General features: G+C 42.7%; 1 protein-coding gene across 3 annotated transcripts in view; it reads left to right on the top strand.

Moving 5' to 3' along the window:
- The window catches only part of LOC137368877 (growth hormone receptor-like), a 255,252-nt gene that overhangs the window by 6,414 nt on the left and 227,419 nt on the right, over positions 1 to 21,419 (top strand). Inside the window, exon 2 of one of the 3 annotated variants that reach the window (XM_068029109.1) lies at positions 10,666 to 10,795. The exons of the other annotated variants lie outside the window; for them this stretch is intronic. The gene's annotated coding sequence lies outside the window, so the exon portion shown is untranslated. The remainder of the gene's footprint in view (positions 1 to 10,665; positions 10,796 to 21,419) is intronic. 3 annotated transcript variants of the gene reach the window in all.

Genomic DNA, 21,419 nt, shown 5'->3' with positions numbered 1-21,419 from the left:
CTAGGACAATAACACTGTAGCTGTGATTCTCTGAAACAAACCCCCTTTGAGTGTGGCTCACCACTGGGAGTGTGGGGTGATGTATTTATCCATAAACGTACAATAAAGATCCACTGAATGAATTTTCAGGCTACAGTCTCACCTCAGGCTTCAGATGACATTGTGAATTGCTGGATTGGCTCTTGTATTACTGAAAATGAGATTTCTCTGCAGTTTAGGTGTCCCGACTGTACTTTCGTAGCAACACTCTCACCTCTGAGACTGCGCAGACCTGAGTGCATAATCTGCTGTGCTGCATTGTCATCATTCAAATGAAACTTTAAAGTGAAACTTGCTTTGCCCTCTCAGCTGGCAGTACTAGAACAGGGGAGTTTTCCCTGGTGGCCTGACCAATATTTATGCCTCAACCAATGTCACTAAAAACAGCATATCCGGTCATTACTTCATTGCTGTTTGTGGGAGCTTGCTGTGCGCATATTGGCTGTCAACTACACTTCAAAGTACTTTATTGGCTGTCAAAAGTACTTTATTAGATGTCACTGCCAAAATCTTTGATCCCTCGCCACCTACTCCATTCCCGTCCCTGGCAACTGTCTGACACTAAACCAGTCTGTTTACATTCTCGGTGTCAATTATGACACCACCCCACCACCCTGCTCTCATGCCCACATTTCTGTCTTTGGCCTGCTGCAGTGTTCCAGTGAACATCAACGCAAGCTCGAGGAGCAGCACCTGATCTTTCCTTTAGGCACTCTACGGCCTTCCACACAACATTGAGTAGGGCATGGCTCCTTTTTAATTTAGTCAGGCTGTACAATTTTATAATATCAGCCTGTGTAGGCCCACTGCAACTTGATCTGCACACAAGAACCTCACCAGATTTAAGAAGCTCGATTTGCAGGTTAGTGAAACCTGTAGAGCAACTCATCCAAACAAATTTAGTAACACCAAAGATCTAAGCTAACCCCAATTGATAAAAATATTACTCCTGTGGATTTCGGTGTGTAATTTCACACAGACAAGGTTGAATGTTCCATGTATGTTTAAAAACATGTTCAGCTCCCAGATTTGTACATGTACTATAACCACAGTGCATTTGAAATAAATTGTATTGAGGACAGATAGCTCATCGATTGACCTTTGTGGTTCTTGGAAGTGCAGGAATTGTACCAGGCAATAGATTTCATTCTGTTCTGACACTGAGAGTGTGCTCCATATCTAGGAGGACTACTACACAGAGTGTGGAGCACAGTGTGATCGGGGAACGGAGAGCTTCGTTTAACTGAATGCTGAAGTCGTGTATTTGGTGAAAGTGGGAATTCGGTGCAGAGGGGGAAGGAGGGGCTGCTTTTTATTCTTTTACCTCCAGCAGCTGATGAGTGTTTTTTTTTTGTCTCCAAGCTAGGAGACTGTAACTTATTACTTTACTAAATTACTAACTAGTAACTAGTTAACTAATGAAATAAATAATGTTCGACAGACATGGCAGGGCAGGTGGTTTGCTGTGACTGCAACATGTAGGAATCTGTGGAATGCATTGCAGTCCCGGACAACCATATCAGACTTGTTGAGCCGGAGTCCGAGCTGCAGACATTGCAGGGCATCAGGGAGGGAGCGAGTTACTTGGACATTTTGTTCCAGAAGGCAGTCACACCCCTGAGGATAGTAGAACTTTAGAGTTGGTCAATGGTCAGGGACAGGAGGGTGTGACTGCGAGTCAGGCAGGTATGGGGATCCACAACATAGTGATAGAGGAACCTCAGCCCTTGATTTTGACCAACAGGAATGAGGTACTTGCTACCTGTGTGGTTGAGGACAAGGACCGCAGGGGGGCAAACTGACCATAGCTCCATGGTGTAGGAAGCCATTCAAGTGGGGGGAGTGAATAGGAATGCGGTAGTGATGGAGACAGTGTAGTTAGAGGGATAGATACTGTTCTCTGCAGCCGTGACTGGGAGTCCTGAAGGTTGTGTTGCCTGCCCCATGCCAGGGTTAAGGACATCGCCTCACAGCTGGAGATGAACTTGAAGTAGGAGGTGGAGGATCCAGTTGTCATGATCCACGTAGGAACCAATGACATAGGTAGAACTAGGAATGATCTGCTGAGAGAGTTTGAGGAGTTAAGGTCCAAATTAAAACGCAGAACCTCAAAGGTTATAATCTCTGGATTGTTTCCTGAGCCACGGGCATAATAGGGTCAAGCAGATTGGAGAATTAAACGTGTGGTCTAAGAGTGTTGTGGGAAGAAGGGGTTTGATTCATGAGATACTGGCATCGGTATTGGGAAAAGAGGGAGCTGTTCCATTGGGATGGGCTCCACTTAAACCGGGCTGGGATCAGTGTCCTGGTGAATTCTATAACTAGGGCTGTGGATAGGGCTTTAAACTAAAAGAAGTGGGGGAGGGGTCAGGTGAAGGGAGATTTAGAAATCTGAAAAGTCAAGGCAATAGAACAATGTAGTGTTTTGGGTAAAAACAAGCAGAGTGGGAGAGGCAGGGAGTTCAATAGTGTGTCAGTAAATAAGGTCCATGCAAATAATAGGATGAAAAAAAAATTAAAGCCTCTTTATCTGAATGCACATAGCATTTACAATAAGATTGATGAACTAGTGGCACAAATAGAGATAAATGGTTTTGATCTAATCACCTTTACAGAGACATAGGCTGGAAGTTAAGCAGCCCTCGACGCCAATGAACCCTGGCAGCCAGGCCTGAAGATGACCCCGGATGAGGCCCGCCACGGACCTCGCGCTGGCAGGGCCCGACCCGATCCTGCCAGAGGCAGCAAGGCTCCATGGCGGCCCCACCACCCCCCCCCCCCTCAACCGCTGGGCAACGGGACCACAGTTTGAATATTGAAATAAATAAAATTAATTAATTTAAATACACTCACCCGTGATCTTGAGGGCCCCACCGCGATATTTGGCCTGGCAGCCGGCAGTCCCACGCCTTCAGGTCCCCATCTTTGGAAACGATGCGCCACACTGGTGGAGGGGGGGGGGGGGGGGGGGGGGGGAGGAGGTAAGTTTGTCAATGCGGGGTGGGAGGAGGGGCGTCAAATATGCATAATGGGTGTAGAGATGGTGGGAAGGGTTGTAGTTTAAACTTCGTGCAGTTTGGCAAGGGGAAGGTCAGATGTAAAAGGTAAGTGTTTTGGCACGGGGGAAGGATAAATAGTTCATGTAGTTGTTATTGTCGGGTGGGAAAGGGGCATTGGAACTTAATTTGTGTAATTCTGGGGGGGATCGCTCTTTAAATATGTAAATATCCCCGCAGGGCTGAGTGCCCTTTAAAAATGGCGTCAGTGCCCATTGCCAGGGACAGGCAACCCGCCCCCCTCCACGTGATTGGGGGGGGAGGGGTGCGGGCCACCCCGGCTATTTAAATGAGCAGCCGTGCTTAAGATTGCGGCAGCTCTTTGGCGTGCGGCTTGCACTTTTTTCGGCGGCAAGCTCATAGAATCCAGCCCATGGTTGCAAGGTGACCAAGATTGGGTAATAAATATTCCAGGGCACATGATATTTTGAAAAGACAGACAGAATGGAAAAGGATGGGTAGCCCTGGTTGATGACACAGAAACATTAGTGAGAAAGGATCTTGGCTCAGAGGATCAGGAAGCAGATTCAGTATTGGTGGAGATTAGGAATAACAAGGGTCAGAAAACACTGGTGGGAGTAGTTTATAGACCCCCTAACAGTAGTTATACCGATAGACAGAGCATTAAACAAGAAATTATTGGAGGTTGGAACAAAGGCAACGTAATAATTGCGGGGGACTTTAATCTTCATATGGACTGGACAAATTGGCAAAGGTAGTCTGGAAGATGAGTTTGTAGAATGCTTTTGTGACAGCTTCCTTGAAAACTACATTGTGGAACTAAATAGAGACAAAACTATTTTAATCCAGCACTGTGTAATGACAATGGTTAATTAGTAATCTCATCATAAAAGGTCCTCTGGGGAAAAAGTGATCATAATATAATTGAATTCCATATTTAGTTTGAGAGTGACATAGTCGAGTCCAAAACAAGAATCTTAAACTTAAAACAAAGTCAATTACATAGGTATGCGAGGAGAGCTGGCGAAGGTTGATTGGGTACATAGACTAAAAGGTATGGTGGTAAATAAACAGTGGAAAACAGTTAAAGAAACAATTCAAAATGTTCAACAAAAATGCATTTGATTTTAAGAAAAATCTCAGCAAGAAAGATCTATCTGTGGCTTACGAGGGAAGTTAAGGATAGTATTGGATTGAAAGAAGAGGTTTATAATATTGCAAAAATAGTAGCAAGCCTGAAGATTTGCAGAGTTTTAGGACAGCAAAGGGTGATCCGAATGTTGATTAAAAGGGTCAAAAATAGGATATGATAGTAAACTCGGTGGAATAGAAAAAGAATTATAAGAGCTTTTAAAGTATATAAAAAGGAGAGAAGCTAAAATAAACATTGGTCATTTAGAGGTAGAGACAGGGAAATTATCATGGGGAATAAGGAAATGGCAGAGATTTTGAACAAATATTTTATCTGTCTTCACAGTAGAAGACACAAACTACATACCAGAAATAGAGGGTAACCAAGGGGTTAATAAGAAGGAGGCACGTAAAGTAATTATCAGCAGAGAAATGGTATTGGAGAAACTTTAGGGACTAACAGCCAATAATTCCCCAGGACCTGATGGCCTACATTCTAGAGTTCTAAAAAAGGTAGCGACAGAGATAGTGGATGTGCTGGTTATCATTTTCCAAAATTCCCTTGATTCTAGAACAGTCCCAGTGGATTGGAATTTAGCAAATGTAACACCACTATTCAAGAAAGGAGAGAGAAAACAGGGAACTACAGGCCAATTATCTCAACATCAGTCATTGGGAAAATGCTGGCATCTATTATTAAGGAAGTTTTAAATGTGTACTTAGAATATCACAGTATGATCAGACAAAGTCAATATGGTTTTACAAAAGGGAAATCATGTTTGACAAATGTATTGAGTTTTTTGAGCATGTAACTAGTAGGGTAGATAAAGGGGAACCAGTAGATGTAGTATACTTGGATTTCCAAAAGTTGCCACATAAAAAGTACTACACAAGATAAGGGCTCATGGAGTTGGGGGTGATATATTAGCATAGATAGAGGATTGGTTAATGGAAAGGAAGCAGAGATAGAGATAAACAAGGCATTTTCAAGCTGGCAGTTTGTGACTAGTGGGGTGCCGCAAGGATTAGTACTGGGGCCTCAGCTATTTGCAATTTATATTAATGACTTAGACGAAGAGACTGAGAGCAATGTATCCATGTTTACTGACGTATAAAGTTAGGTGGGAATGTGGAGGACACAAAGAAGCTGCAAAGGGAAAGAGACAAGTTACGTGAGTGGGCAACATGATGGAGTGGGGAAATGTGAGGTTATTCACTTTGGTAGTAAGGATAGAAGAGTAGAATATTTTTTAAAGGCATGTAACTTCTAAACATTGATGTTCAGAGGGACTTGTGTGTACTCGTACCAGGAACACAAAAAAGTTATCATGCTTTTCACAATTAGGAAAGAAAATGGCCTTTGTTGCAAGCAGATTGGAGTACAAGAATAAGGATGTCTTGCTACACCTTTTCAAGGTTTGGTGAGACCACACCTGGAATACAGTGTGTAGTTTTGATCTCCATTTCTAAGGAAGGATATACTTGCCTTGAAGGTGGTACCGCAGATTGGTCCCTGGGATGAGGGGGTTGTCCTGTGTTGAGAGACTAAGTAAATTGGGCCCATACTGTCTGGAGTTTAGAAGAATAAGAGGTATTCTCATTGAAATTTTCAAGATTATGAAGGGGCTTGACATGGTAGACACTGAGAGTTTCCTCTGGCTGGGGAATTTAGAACTCGGGGACACAGTCTCAGGATAAGGGGCTGATCATTCAGGACTGAGATGAGGAGAAATTACTTCACTCAAAGGTTTGTGAATCTTTGGAATTCTCTTCCCCAGAGGGTTGTGGTTGGTCCATCGTTGAATACATTTAAGGCTGGAATAGACAGATTTTTGGTCTCGCAGGGAATCAAGGGATATGTTGAGCTGGCAGGAAAGTGGAATTGAGACAGAAGATTAGCTCTGACTGTACTGAATGACAGAGCAGTATGGTTTGGTCCTGCTCCTATTTCTTATGTACTTACTTTGCCGAAAGCACATCAGTTTTCCATGTGTATGCTAATGACACCTGGCTCTACCTCACCACTGCCATCTCTCTCGACCTCTCCACTGTCTAAATTGTCAGGCCACTTTTCCAACATCTAGCACCGGATGAGCAGAAATTGCCTCCAATTAAATACTGGGAATACTGAAGTCATTGTTTTTGGTCCCCGTTCCAAACTCTGTTCCTGAGCTACCGACTCCATTTCTCTCCATAGCAACGTTCTGAGGCTGAACTAGGGTGTTTGCAACCTTGTTGCCATGTTTGACCCTAATATGAGCTTCTAGCCATATCTTTCAACAAAATATCTGCACCATCAGCAAGACGGCCCATTTTCACCTCTGTAACATCACCCGACTCCGACCCTCTCTCAACTCCTCTGAAACCCTTTCTTACCTCCAGACTTGACTATTCCAACACACACTGGGTGGCCTTTGACCCATCACCTCTGTGCTCGCTGACCTGTAATGGCTTCTGGTCCAGTAACACCTTGATTTTTGAAAAATTCTTATTCTTGTTTTCAGATCCATCCATGGCCCCGCCCCTCTCTCTGTCCCTAATCTCCTCCAGCCCTACAACCCTCCGAGATATCTGCACTCCTCTAATTCTGACCTCTTGAGCATCCCCGATTTTAATCGCTCCACCATTGGTGGCTGTGCCTTCAGATGCCTAGGCCCTAAGCTCTGGAATTTTCTATCTAACCCTCTCTGTCTCTCTAACTCGCCTTCCTCCTTTTAAGCCACTCCTTAAAAACCACCTCATTGGCAAGCGATTGGTTATCTGCCATAATATCACTTTATGTGGCTTGATGTCATATTTTGTTTTATATTGCCTCTATGAAATGCCCTGGGGTGTTTTATTATGTTCGAGGTACTGTATAAATACATGCTGTTTTTGTTGACACTGAGAGAGAGAGTTCCATAATGGGGGGAACAGTATGTGAAGTTTTGTCTCGGGTGTTTTCAGTCCATGTTTTGGGCTGATGCCAAGGTACAGCACAGGTTCTAAAGTTAACTGATCATGGGGACTGAATTGAGAATCAGATAAAGCAGGCTTCATTTGACTGCTTCTAAAACTTAAACTTACAGCAAGCCTTTAAAGGCATATGTTCTCTTTTTTGAAAGTTGTCTGATAAGAAACAAGAAAAGAAAGACTTGCATTTATATCGTGCGATGGTGAAGACCAGACATCTCAAAGCAATAAATAACTTTTGAAGTGTTGGCACTGTTGTAATGTAGGAAACACAGCAGACAGTTCTGATGAAAGGTCACAGACCTGAAATGTTAACTCTGTTTCTCTCTGATGCTACCTGACCTGCTGAGTATTTCCAGCACTTTCTGTTTTTCTAGCCAATTTGTGATGTTAATTGGGGGATAATGCTAATATATAAAAAGACAGAAACATCAGAGTATGTAAGATAACACTGATAGTTGGTGCTGGTGTTACTTTCATAATGTTGATGTTGGTGTATTAGCTTGTCTCAGTTGGTAGCATATTTGCTTGTGAGTGGAAAATGTTGAGATGACCCCCACTACAGGGTGATACTGTAATACACTACTGAGGAGTGTTAACTGTATATCAATTGTGTTTAATTATATGCAGGTGGAGAGCATTCATTGGGATTTCACTTGAAACTGTGGTATGGTTGAGTTAGGAGTTGCTTGTAATGTTTCACTCTAAATAAATGTAAATCTGAGTAAAGATTGGCTACAGTCTCATCCTTCGCCAACTGGCTTTCCAGAATAGAACATGGGAGCAGAGGATGGTTACCTAAAGGTGGAAACTAAAAAAAAAAAATCAGAAAGAAAACTGCAATCCTAGTAGCCATTGTGAGAAATGGCAGAAAGCAAGTGTAAATTATAGGGATATGATTACCCTCTGAAATTCTCGGAGTCTGAACCATATGACCAGTGGAAGAATGATCTAGATGTGAAGTAGACACTGAGTATGTCCCTACCAAAGTGGCAACAAGGCCTTAGGGTTGTTGCTTCCTACAAGAAGTAAAATCAGAAATCAAGTCTTCTGTAAACTGGATGCCTGTCTGTTGGATAGTGATGAAGATTTGGATCTTCTGTTAGAATTCTTGGATGAAATTTACAAGAAAGGTGACTAATGAAATTGGCAAAGGTAGCCTGGTGGGTGAGTTTGTAGAGTGTATTAGGGACAGTTTCTTAGAATGCATTCTGGAACCAACCCGGGAGCAGACTATTTTAGACCTGGCAGTGTGTAATGAGGCAGGATTAATAAAAAAGGATCCTCTAGGCAAGAGTGATCATATCATGATAGAATTTCGCATTCAGTTTGAAGGTGAGAGGTTTGGGGCTGAAACTAGTGTCTTAAACATAAATAAAGATAATTGCAAGGGTATGGAGACCGAGTTGGTTAAAGTGGACTGGGAAAATAAGTTAAAAGGTAAGGAGTAGTGTAGCAGTGGCAGACATTTAAGGAGATATTTCATAACTTTCAACAAAGATATATACTATTGAGAAAGAAAGACTCTATGAGAAGGATGCACCATCTGTGGCTAACTAGGGAAGTTCAAGAAGGTATCAAATTGAAAGAAAAGGTGTACAATTCTGCAAAGATTAGTGATAGGCCAGAAGATGGGGAACATTTCAGAAACCAGCAAAGGATAACTTTTAAAAAAAGGGAGAAATTAGAGTACGAGAGTAAGCTAGCAAGAAATATAAAATACAGACAATAAAAGCTTCTGCAAATGTATAAAAAGAAAAAGAGTAGCTAAAGTAAGTGTTGGTCCCTTAGAGGATGAGACTGAGGAACTAATAATGGGAAATGAGGAAATGGCAGACACTTTGAACAAGTATTTTGTATCTGTCTTCACAGTAGAAGATACAAAAAGCATCCCAAGAATAGCAGAAAATCAAGAGGCTAAAGGGAGAACAATCACTATCGCTAGAGAAAGTACTAGGAATTCAAATGGAACTAAAAGCTGACAAGTCCCCTGGACCTGATGGCCTGTAACATAGGGTCTTAGAAGAAGTGGCTGCAGAGATAGTGGATACATTGGTTGTAATCTTCCAAAATTCCCTAGAGTCTGGAAAGGTCCCAGTGGATTGGAAAACCACAAATGTTACACCTCTGTTCAAGAAAGTGGGAGTGGAGAGGGGGGAGTGCGGAAGCGTCAGAAAGCAGGAAACTATAGGCCAGTTAACCTGGTGGACAGGCTTTAGGGAGTCAGGAGATGAGTTACTCGCTGCAGAATTCCCAGCCTCTGACCTGCTCTTGTAGCCACGGTATTTATATGGCTACTTCAGTTCAGTTTCTGCTCAATGGTAACCTCCAGGATGTTGATAGTTGGGGATTTAGCGATCGTAATGCCTTTGAATGTCAAAGGGAGATGGTTAGATTCTTTCCTGTTGGAGATGGTCATTGCCTGGAGCTTGTGTGGCATGAATGTTACTTACCATTTATAAGCCCACAATCTTAGCTATCAGCCAGACTGCAAGTGGACAACTGCCCTGGCATGGCCAGTTCATGCACAGAATTTGCTTCAGGAGGGTAGAGTCCCTATCAATTGGTCTATTGGAGAAATCCCAAATTGATTTCTGTGCTGTGTATTAGTCCTCTGCTCAATTAGTTCGTTTTTTTTCTGCACATTTTGAATGCTTTACATGTACAGAGACTGGTTTTCATCAAGGTTGAGGTCTCTTCCCAATTTATTTTTCTACCTATCTTTGTGTAATCAGCAAATTTAGCAACCATAAGTTTGGTCCCTTCATCCAAGTCATTAATATAAATTGTAAAAAGTTGAGGCCCCAGCACTGATCCCCGTGGAACACCATTTGTTACATCTTGCCAACCTAAAAATGACCCATTTATGCCTACTCTCTGTTTCCTGTTAGCTAGCCAATCTTCCTTCCATGCCAATATGTTACCTCCTGCACCATGAGCTTTTATTTTCCGAAATAATCTTTGATGTGGCACCTTATCAAATGCCTTCTGGAAACCTAAGTACTGTACATCCACCAGTTCTCCTTTATCCACAGCACATGTGACTTCATCAAAGAACTCCAATAAATTGGCATCATGGTGACCCCACCTGCCTAGAATGAGGCATATTAATTTTGTCATATGCACTCTGTTGCTGGACTGACCAGATGACTTGTTTAAAGAGATAACAGCAGTGGCTGGGAACGTTTGCATTCTAAGAGCCAGTTGCCTGGAGAGACGATGGAACTGCTCCCTGATCCAATTAACCGAAATAGATTTTGATCGCCAGACATTGAATGTGGAACAAGCCATCATTTCATCCAACCACCCCCCCCCCTCCACCCCCACTGAGGGTGTCTGCTAAGATGGAGAATCCACAAAAAACGCAGGAGAGTTTGTTGAAAAACCTAGTCACATGACCAACCTGCTGACCTGCAGGCCCAGGGTTTTTGAATTGTGTTAACAGAACAGTTTGAAGACAGAGAATGCAATTTAAAGACAAAAGAAAAGGAAGGTTTCTCTCCCTGTCTCTCTTTCGAATTTCCAGATCCACTGAAACCACTTAAACGTCAAGAGAGAAGACTCCCACATTGAAACAAGTTTGAAAGCATGCACTGGGCACCAACGAAACGGCAAGATTTAACTGCAAGCAAAGACTCTACATTGAACTCCAAACAGTAAATGAACTCCAGCTATTGCTTCAAACTTTTCCCTTTATACTTTCTCCTTTTCTGTCTCTATCTGCGTGTGTGTTTATCGTGTATGCATGCTAGCATGGTCGCGTCGGGTATTCATAGTAGTTTTAACCGAATTAGAGTTTTAAGGTTAATAAACTTACACTTTTCTTGTTTAAATCTAAGAAATCCTGTCTGGTTGATTTCTTTGTCTTACAATTGGAGAGCAGTGAACAAGGATTCACTGAGGGGAAGGTAAAAACACAGTATTTTAAAAATTAAACCCTGTTACGGTCAAACCAGGAAAAGGCTGAGAGGGAACCCCTAGACCCCTTTCTCACCTGGTAGTAACGATTGGTTAAACATGATTTCCCTTTGACTCTGCCTGATTACCTTGAATTTTTCTAAGTGCCCTGCTATACCGTCTTTAATAATAGCTTCTAACATTTTCCCTATGACAGATGTTAAGCTAACTGGTCTGTAGTTTCCTGCTTTCTGTCTCCCTCCCTTTTTGAATAAAGGAGTTACATTCGCTATTTTCAATCTAATGGAACCTTCCCCCAATCTAGGGAATTTTGGAAAATTAAAACGAACATCAACTATCTCACTCGCCACTTCTTTTAAGATCCTAGGATGAAGTCCATCAGGACCCGGGGACTTGTCAGCCTGCGGCTCCAACACTTTGTTCAGTACCACTTCCCTGGTGATTGTAATTCTCTTGAGTTCCTCCCTCCCTTCTATTTCCTGACTAACAGCTATTTCTGGTATGTTACTTTTATCCTCAATTGTGAAGGCTGATGCCAAATACCTGTTCAGTTCATCTCCCATCTCCTTATTTTCAACACACCATTAACATATTGTTTGCCTTTGCTCCGTGACCTTTTGGTCTGCTATGTGGCCTTGTCCAATCTGCACCTTCTCCTTTGTTATCTCTTGCCCCATCCTCACCTCACTTGCTTATAACCTGTGACTTTTCTAATATTTGTCAGTTCCGAAGAAGGGTCACTGACCCGAAACGTTAACTCTGCTTCTCTTTCCACAGATGCTGCCAGACCTGCTGAGTGGTTCCAGCATTTCTTGTGTTTATTCCTTATTTTCCATTATTGATTTCCCAGACTCACTTTCTATAGGACCAATGCTCACCTTGTTAACTCTTCTTTTTAAAATATCTATAGAAACTCTTACCACCTGTTTTCATAGGGAATGGAAAGGCCCTGGTAAGGTAATAGGTTGTGATGATAAGACAGTACTTATGAAACATGGCAATGAAACTGTTAAGGTTCGTTCCTCACACTTAATTGGGATCACTTACAAAATCTCTGACTCCCAACAGCTGATCGAAGTAAACAAGGCAGCTTGGTACCTCAAATACTCAAGTTTTGTGATGAAGATCCTCAGGAACAAACTACAGTAAATCAAGGGCTGGGTAGTGGTAATGTGAGTGATCATGACACACAGGACAGAACTAAAGACCAATTGCCCAGAGTGAGTACTCGGGTGACATATATTCCAGATGGATCAAGTAACTGGAGGATGTAACATTTGTGGGATAGGCAGGAAAGTCTACTGGCAAGTTTAAATATTGGTTGAGTGTTCAGGATGATGGCGAAGAAGCAAGGTCATTGACTGGCAGAATGGGATGAAGGAACGGAGAGTAAGAAAGCACAGTGCAGGTTCTCATAGTGAGCCTGCAAGTGACTCTTGTATCAAGAAATGATCACGTACCGGAGAAAGAGCCTCCAATAGTGTCCGAGGGAGATCTCACTGTAGTAGACCCAACAAACATCAACTTGCAAGCAGAGGCTGCAGCTTGAAAAGATCACACAAATAAATGAAGGCTGAAGAACTAGAAGTGGAAGTCCTCATGACCGTGAACCTTTGGTGGCTGCCAATAAACTTGAGGATAAACTAATGAGAGAGACAAAACATAACAAGTTAGAGAGTTGGAGAGAGCTTGAAGTTTAGTCTGAGGTACTAGATAGGGAACAGCCAGCCTTGTCACATAGATGGATTTGTACTGAAAAAGCCCTTGCAGATGGGACTTGTCAGGCTAAAGCCAGGCTAGTTGTGAGGGGTTTTGAAGAGCGACTGGGTGATACAGATATTTGAGTGGACTCTTCTAATGCTGGAAAAGTAATCTTGAAAATCTTTTTAGCTCTTTTAGACACATATTCATGGGAGTGTAGACCAATTGACGCAAAAGTCACATTTCTGCAGGGCCATTCTTTTCAGAGAGCAGTGTTTCTGAAATCACCGAAATTGGTATCAGATGCAAAAGGAAAACTATACAAATGAAACAGATGTGCCTGTCCTGAAGGTTGCTTCCAGGGTTTGGTATTTTTCAGTGAGAGCTATTTCACTGAAAACGAGTTTTGTTCAACTAAAGGTAGATCCCACAATGTTTTATTGGTATCATAAAGGAAAACGTTCAGATATCTTCATGATGCATGTTGATGATTTCTTATGGGGAGGGACTGCAGAATTTGAGAAGTGTGTTATTAAGATTAGAATAGAATTTAAGATTGGGAGTCAGCATTCTGGGGCTTTTAAATAGATTAGTTTAGATTATTACGGCCACATGCTGTGACATGGGTGGTTCCCACTGTTCAACTCCCTATCTGACCGTAGCAAGTGTATTTGTCTTCGAGATTAGCCCTTGGTGTTACATTTTTCAAATAAACAGTCAGAGACAGGTTTTCTTGTAGGTTTTAAAAAACAAAGTCAATTGTTTATTTATCAATAAGCCTTATTCCAAAATTGTCATAACTGCATTTGCTCACACAAATGCACGCGTGCGCACATACACACAAGAAATAGATAGAGAAAGGAAAGAGGGGGAAAGGATACGATGAACCTGTTGAATTCCCTTGAGAATCAAATTCTACATGTATGCAGGCCTGAAATGATTGTAGATTTCTCTCTTGATTGAAGATTCTGTTGAAGATGGTGGGTCACTTCCAGCTCTCTCTGCTGCATACTATAGATGTTGGATTTTTTTCAGCAGGTCATGTGCTTTCTGGCTGGGCTGGAACTCAAACTGTTAGATGCAGCTTCACCTTCTGTCTCTCTCTCTCTCTGTCTCTGTCTCTGTCTCTCTCTGTCTCTGTCTCTCTCTCTGTCTCTCTGTCTCTCTCTCTCTCTGTCTCTGTGTCTCTCTCTCTGTCTCTCTCTCTCTGTCTCTGTCTCTGTCTCTGTCTCTCTCTCTCTGTCTCTGTGCCTCTCTCTGTCTTTTTACACAGTAACTCCTGACAATTCAGAGCATGCGCAGAGAGATCCCGGACGTCATCAGTGCGTGTAAACATTTGCCAGCTTGCCATGCGCGCGCTGACATCACCACGCAATGGTGTCCTCACCCCACAATAGCTGCAGTCGCCGCCTCCGTTCTCCCGAACAGTGTCCCATCCCCTCACACCATCTATCCCCACTTCAATCACCGCTTTCAATTTCCCTCTGCTTTCCCTCAGTCACTCGCTCCCACCCTCGCCGCTTTCCCCCCTCGTCCGATTGCTTCCTGCCGCGCCGCCTGAAGAAGCAGCGGGGAACGAGCTGTCAAAGGCAGGGACCAAGCAGCTGAGGGGTGATGGTGCGACATGGGAGCGAGTGGCCGGAGGGGATAGGGGGTGGCAGGGAGGGAGTAGCCGGGGGTGGGGAGGGTAGGGGAGCAGGGAACGAGCGGTCAAAGTGGCAAGGCAGGGAGCGAGTGGCCAAGAGGGTCAAGCAGCGAGGGTGGGAAGTGAGTGGTGAGCAGACGGGTGCGTGAGGGAGCGGTGAAGAGAAACGCGATGGCAGGAGGGAGCGAGGTACTATTGAGGGTGGGTTGGAGGCAGTGATCGCAGAAATTCAGGGTATTTCGGTTTAATTTGTTTTTTGTGATAAATTGAGCAGCGCCATCTTTATTACTGGCAGCTGGTGAGACGTTGCAGACAGTGACATTTCAGTGCGTGAGGCTGCATTTGTGCATGTGCCTGTACTGCTCCACCTGCTGGTTACGTTATCAGCAAACGCAGCCTTTTTTAAAGTAAAACTGTGTCACCTCTCGCCTCCTGTTAGGAGACATTCTCTCCTCTCTTTCCCATGGTGATAGCACAATGGCCCAGGATATGGCTACTTCACACCTCCTTTGTTTCAGAAAGAAGACATTCAATTCTGGAATGTTTTTAGGATAGGTGTAAGCTGGGTTTCATTAATAGCTTTTGGCTTCAATGATTTGTCCTTTATCTTTGTCAGACTGTTTAAATACACAAAAAGACAATCCCCTTTTTCTTTGGCCATTTTGAACCATTGTTCAATTTTAAAATAAAGGTTCATTTTTTTCAAGACAAAGTCCTTTTTTCGTAACTCTTCAGAGTTACTCCGTGATTGTTGTATCATCGCTTTTCCGGTGTGCAGGACACCTCACCCTAAAGGGAAAAAATGAAATTCCTTGGATTTTGTTTTTTGTTTTTTTGGGTTTAGAAAGAGGGAAAAAAGAAACGGTAAGACAGTTTAGGGTCACACCACTTTACACAATCATTACGTTCACTCCTCAGGCTTCCAACCTACGTTTTGTAAAAAATTATCCTTCCTTTGGATGAGGTGCTATCAAAAAATTGTATTTCCTTTGGTTCCGTGTTGTCAAATGGGCTTGGAGTTTCTCTCACCAGTTTGTATTACTTTAGGAATGTTAATATTGAGGACCATGTGATTGTTGAAGTTTGTATGCAGATTTCTGTTCGGGCTTGTTGTGACGAGGCTCCCTGTTTGTAAAAGCATTAACCCCTTAACTACTGCTTCCACAATACATGGCATTAACCATTCAGGTTCTGGTACATTGACAGTTATTATTTCTAGAGTGACAGTGGGTGATAGATTTTTTATAGCTCCTGCGAGGCATCTGGGATTTCTTCCTGCCCCTTTGTTCTGGCTGGGTTCTGACTCTAAATTGTTGGGTTTGATTAGTTTTGGATTTGTTTCAGAAGAAGACATTCAATTCTGGAATGTTTTTAGGATAGGTGTAAGCTGGGTTTCATTAACACCTTTTAGCTTTAACGACTTGTCCTTTGTCTTTGTCAGACTGAATATACAAAAGGTTAATCCCCTTTTTCATTGGCCTCCATTTTGGACCATTGGTCACTTTTCAAAATAAAGGTTCATTTTTTTTTAAAGAAAAAGTCCATTCTTCATAACTCTTCAGAGTTAGTCCATGAGTGTTGTGTCATTGCACTTCTGGTGTGCCTGCCAAGAGATTAAGCAGAAATAAAAACAAGAAATGCTGGAAATACTCAGCAGGTCTGGCAGCATCTGAGGAGAGAGAAGCAGAGTTAATGTTTCAGGTCAGTGACCCTTCTTCAGAACTTACAAATATTAGAAATGTAAAAGGTTTTAAACAAGTAAAGCGGGGGGTGGGCAAGAGATAACAAAGGAGAAGGTGTTGATAGGACAAGGTCACAGAATAGCTGACCAGAAGGTCATGAGCAAAGACAAACAGTATATTAATGGTGTGCTGAAAGACAAATCGTTAGGACAGAGAGGGTGTTCATTGACAGTAAAATGAACAGCCCTGGCCCCAAGCACAAACATGAAAAAAAAACAGTGGCTAGGTACAGTAGAAACAAAATAAACAAATAAGAAAGAAAAAGTACTCAGCAAAGGTCTCAAAGCAAAATACTGCGGATGCTGGAAATCTGAAATAAAAACAAGAAATGCTGGAATCACTCAGCAGGTCTGGCAGCATCTGTGGAAAGAGAAGCAGAGTTAACGTTTCGGGTCAGTGACCCTTCATCGGAACGATGAGCTTCATCTTCCTGATGAGCTTCTACAACATTTCTCTATTTTCAGCAATATGCAGATAGATTCATAATATTTCTGATGGGTGAAAATGGGAAATATTGTCCTTTGGTTGGGAAGCTATGAAAATAAAAAGGGATTTTAAAAGTACTTTAGCTGCGGAAACACTGGCTCTTGTGGAAGCTGTGGATTCTATATGGGATTCTATTTGTCAAATATTTTAAGATTCTATCCTGGGCATACTGAATATAGTATACTTGTTGAATGTTATGTAGACAATGGTCCATCATGTGATAACTTACAATCTACGAAAAGTGTGAGTGAGGAAAGGTTGTGGGTTGACCTCGCTGGCTTGAAATAAATGCTGGCAAGAAAGGAAATCTCTAAAATTAAATGGGTGGATACAAAAAGAAATGCTTGTACGAAGAAATTTTTAGGTGTCCGAGAAGAGAGGTGTTGTGTAGAATTTGGAAGATTTTTTTGATTTCTTTTGAAATTTTGTTTGTGCACATTAACTGTAAATTTATGTAAAGAGCAATATGGAATTTGTTCATTATATATCAATTGTGTTTAATTATATGTAAGCAGAGGGCATGAATTGGGATTTCACTTGAGCACATAGAAACAAACACTTCCTGTGGTTGAGTTATGAGGTGTACGCTTGTAATGTTTCACTCTGTAAATAAATGTAAGACGGAGTAAAGATTAGCTCCAGTATCATTCTTCAGCAACTGGCTTTCCGGAATAGAACAAGGAGTACTTCAATGCTGACAGGGACATCGTTCCAGTGAGCCATTAGATCAAGGCCAAGACTGCCTGTTCAGTTGGATACCAGAGGGAGCAAAGCAGTATTTGAGAAGTGCAGATGTTCTCAATGTCTTGAACATTGCTCCCTCGGCAAACACAACTGATTGTTCAGCTCAGGAACTCTCCGATCTGAAGAACTGCCCCTCTGATAATGTAGCATTCTTTCAGTACTGCTTTGAAACGTGAACATGGATTATGTCTCACCAACACCTTCTCACAAGCAGTTGGTGACGGGCAATAAATACTGGCCTTGCCAGCGATGCCCGATCCCGAGAATTAATTTTGAACAATTATGTTAATTTCTGGTGTGGAACTTGAATAAGCAAACCATAGCGGGGGGATCTATTGGGACTATTGCTGTACTGAGGGAATCTTTGCACAATGTCTGCAGAGCTGCTGTGTTGCTATCAGCTGCTGCAGTATTTGGGTGCAGCCTTGAATGCATCATTCATTGATCTGGAACTAGATCTTTATTGGCTGGACCAATTGCCTCTATGTGGGTACACTGAATATTTGTAAATTAGTGACTGTCGCTGAGACCACCTCAGGCAATCAAAGACACAAATACAAAATTAACCAGCTTTAACCAAGTCTGGAGAGTGTAAGAAATGTTTTCCCCATACAGGAGTGGATATGTAGATTATCTCCCAATGACAGTAGCTAATGCAATGTTCAATAACCTGTAATAGTGAGCTGAATGGATGTGCTGGCAAATAACATTGGAGACTCTTGGGAAGCTACATGATAACATATACACTACAGTTTGTGCACTGCAGGGACCAAAGAACTGTTGTCTGTGGAAAACAATGAGTCACAGTAACAGTTTAGATTGTAATGTTAGATTGATGTCCTGATGTTTAATAGAAAACGTTCAGGGATTAAGCAGAAATTTAACAGGGAGATTTCTCCTGGTGGCTTTTCCTGTGCGTCTTTCATCTCCCTTAGCAGATTCAGTGAGATCCCGTGAGAGAAGAAACATTTGCAAATACTGCTGCACTGGAAGCTTCTAGAAAGACTTCACACTGAGTTACATTTGGAGTACGAGGCTGCTATCTAGGCAGTTTGGAGTGATGAATGAATGAGCTTGATGGGTTGAAAGGCCACTTTTCATTCAGTGGTAATTTGTGTTTTATTTTTAGATATTTCCCTTCATTTCCTGAATTTGACACCAGTTTTCATAGGTAGCTGGTTACAATATCAGTGATGTTGAAATTGCAAGGTTAAAAACAGCTGGTTTTGATTCTGCTGAAAGCAAATGATGTATTTGTCCTGGGTGCTGTTGATCTTATTTCCACCAGGTTTGGCCAGGAATCCCAGGAAATGTAATATGTTTTATTATTTGTACCGAGGAAGTTGACCACACTGCGGAGACTACGTGTATTACTGATCCCAAGTTGCCCAGGGATAATGGTGATTGGTCATAATATTGATAAATGTGTGGCTTGCTCGGCATTCTGAAGCATGGGACTGGAAGCAAATGTCAGCCAGACCATGTAAAAGAAAGGAAGGGCTTGGATATATACAGTGCCTTTCACAACCACAGGTCATTCCGAAACACTTCACAGCCAATAGAGTGCTTCACTTCTTGAACTGTAGTCACTGTTCTGTCAGGAACACAGCAGCTAATTTGTGCACAGTAAGGTTCCACAAACAGCAATGTGATAATGACCAGATAATCTGTTTTTAAGTGATGTTGATGAGGGATAAATATTGGCTAGGACTACCCTACTCTTTAAATAGTGCCATGGGATCTTTTATGTCCACTTTAGAGGAGTCATTACAGGACAAAAGGAGGCTATTCAGCCCATCGAGTCAGTACTGGCTAAATTCAGCCAGTCCCATTCCTCCCTGTAGCCCTGCAAGTTTATTTCCCTCAAGTGCCCATCCAATTTCCTTTTGAAATCATTCATTGTCTCCTCTTCTACCAGCTCATTCCCACTCGCTGCATAAAAACAATTTTTCCTCACAGCCCCTCCTGTATTCTTGCCCAAAACCTTTAATCTGTGTCCCCTAGTCCTTGTACCATCAGCTAACGGGAATAGTTTTTCTTTGTCTACTTATCTAAGCCTGTCATACTCTTGTACACCTCTATCAAATCTCCCCTCAATCTCCTTTGTTCTAAGGAGAACAACCCCAGGCTTCTCCAACCTAATCTTGTAACTAAAATCCACCATCCCTGGAACCATTCTGGTAAATCTCCTCTGCACCCTCTCAAGGACCCTCACATCCTTCCTGAAGTGTGGCAATATTCCAGTTGTGGCCTAACCAGAGCTTTATAAAGGTTCAGCATAACCTCCCTGCTTTTGTACTCAATGCCTCTATTTATGAAGCCCAAGATCCCATATGCTTTGCCAACTACTTGAGATATAGTAACATTAGTGAATTAGCAAAATGATAATCAGTGTAACATTTGGTATAATAGTGCATTGTGTGAATTATAATCCACCTGAGTGATGTACAGTGAGAATAGTTTATTGTGAGGAGTTGTTGTCCAGAAGTGTGACATACACAGAGTGACACTTGTGCCTCTGGGAGTCCACAAGTTGGTTGAGCTCCTTTATTCAGGCAGTGGTGCAGTAACAACACAACCTGGTGTAAGCAGCTGAATTCAAGCCTCGCACTCGAGCAAAATGCCGAGGCTTCTGCAGAGAAACTACTGCTGGGACTTCTCTGCTGCATTGGTTTATTTAATGGGGGTAATTTTTCTGAGTGTGTGATGTTCACAGACCAAATTGGCAGCAATATTTTGGAGGACAAGTTCATGGAATACATTCAGGATAGTTTTCTAGATCAGTATGTTGAGGAACCGACCAGAGAACAGACTATTTTAAATCTAGTATTGTGCAATCAGACAGTGTTAATTAACAACCTTGTAAATCATCCTCCAGGTAAAAGTGATGACAATATAATAGACTTTCATATTGAAAGTGATTTAAGTCCAAAATTAGGATCTTGAATCTGAACCAAGCAAACTACATAGGTATGAGGGATGGATTGGCTAAGGTAGATTGGGATATTAGATTAAAAGGCATCATAAAATCAAAGAATCATTTACAGCACAGAAAGAGGCCATTCGGCCCATCACGTCTGACCCAGCTCTCTGCAAGAGCCACACCCTGCCTTTTCCCTGCAGCCCTTGCAAATTTTGCTCTTCACAAAATTATCCAGTTTTCTTTTGGAGGCCACAATTGAAATTGTCTCCACCGCACTCGGGCAGTACAAGCCAGATCCTAACCCCTCGCTGCGTTAAAATAAAGTTTTTCCTCATGTCGCCATTGGTTCTTTTGCCAATCACCTTAAATCGGTGTGCTCTAGTTCTTGACCCTTCCACTACAGAGAACAGTTTCTATCTAGTCTGTCCACACCCCTCATGATTGGAACACCTCCATCAGATCTCCTTTTAATCTTCTCTTCTCTTCTCTTCTCCAAGGAGAACAGACCCAGCTTCTCCGGTCCCTCATATCTGGAACCAATCTGATGAATTTCTAATGCCTTCACATCCTTCCTAAAGTGTGGTCCTCAGAACTGCACACAATGGCAGAATTTTATGCCCACACCCCTGCAGGAGTGGGCTTGAAGTGGGGAGGGTCGTAAAATTGAATGAGAGGTAGTGGGTGCCATTCTTGACGCCTTCCCGCCCCCACTGCAATTTTACGAGGAGTCGTGGCAGCAAGAAATGGCCTGCCCACCCCAGGCCAATCAAGGCCCTTATATGGCCAAGTAACTGCCACTTAAGGGCCTCCTCCCACCACTGCTGCTATATTACCTGCGCCAGGCGGCCAGCAACTCAGGACCCAAGGAGGCCATTCAGTAAAACCTGGTGGCCTCCTTGTGGGCTGGGGGTGGGGGTGGGGGGGGGGGGGGGGGGGTGGGTGGCCTTGATTGGGCACCCTGTGTCCACGGAGGGGCCCCACCCCATGGCCCAACTGCCCTCACTGAACTATATTCCCCACCCCTCACTTTTGAGCTTTTTGGCCTTTGGACGGGACCTCCAGCACAATGTAAATTTCGGCCAGTACTCCAGTTGAGGCTGAGGCAATGTTTTATACAGGTT

Source organism: Heterodontus francisci, chromosome 4, assembly GCF_036365525.1.
Source record: "Heterodontus francisci isolate sHetFra1 chromosome 4, sHetFra1.hap1, whole genome shotgun sequence".
NCBI classification, from domain to species: domain Eukaryota; kingdom Metazoa; phylum Chordata; class Chondrichthyes; order Heterodontiformes; family Heterodontidae; genus Heterodontus; species Heterodontus francisci.
Note: the sequence above shows the minus strand (reverse complement) of the source record. Positions and strands in the feature narration are given on the sequence as shown.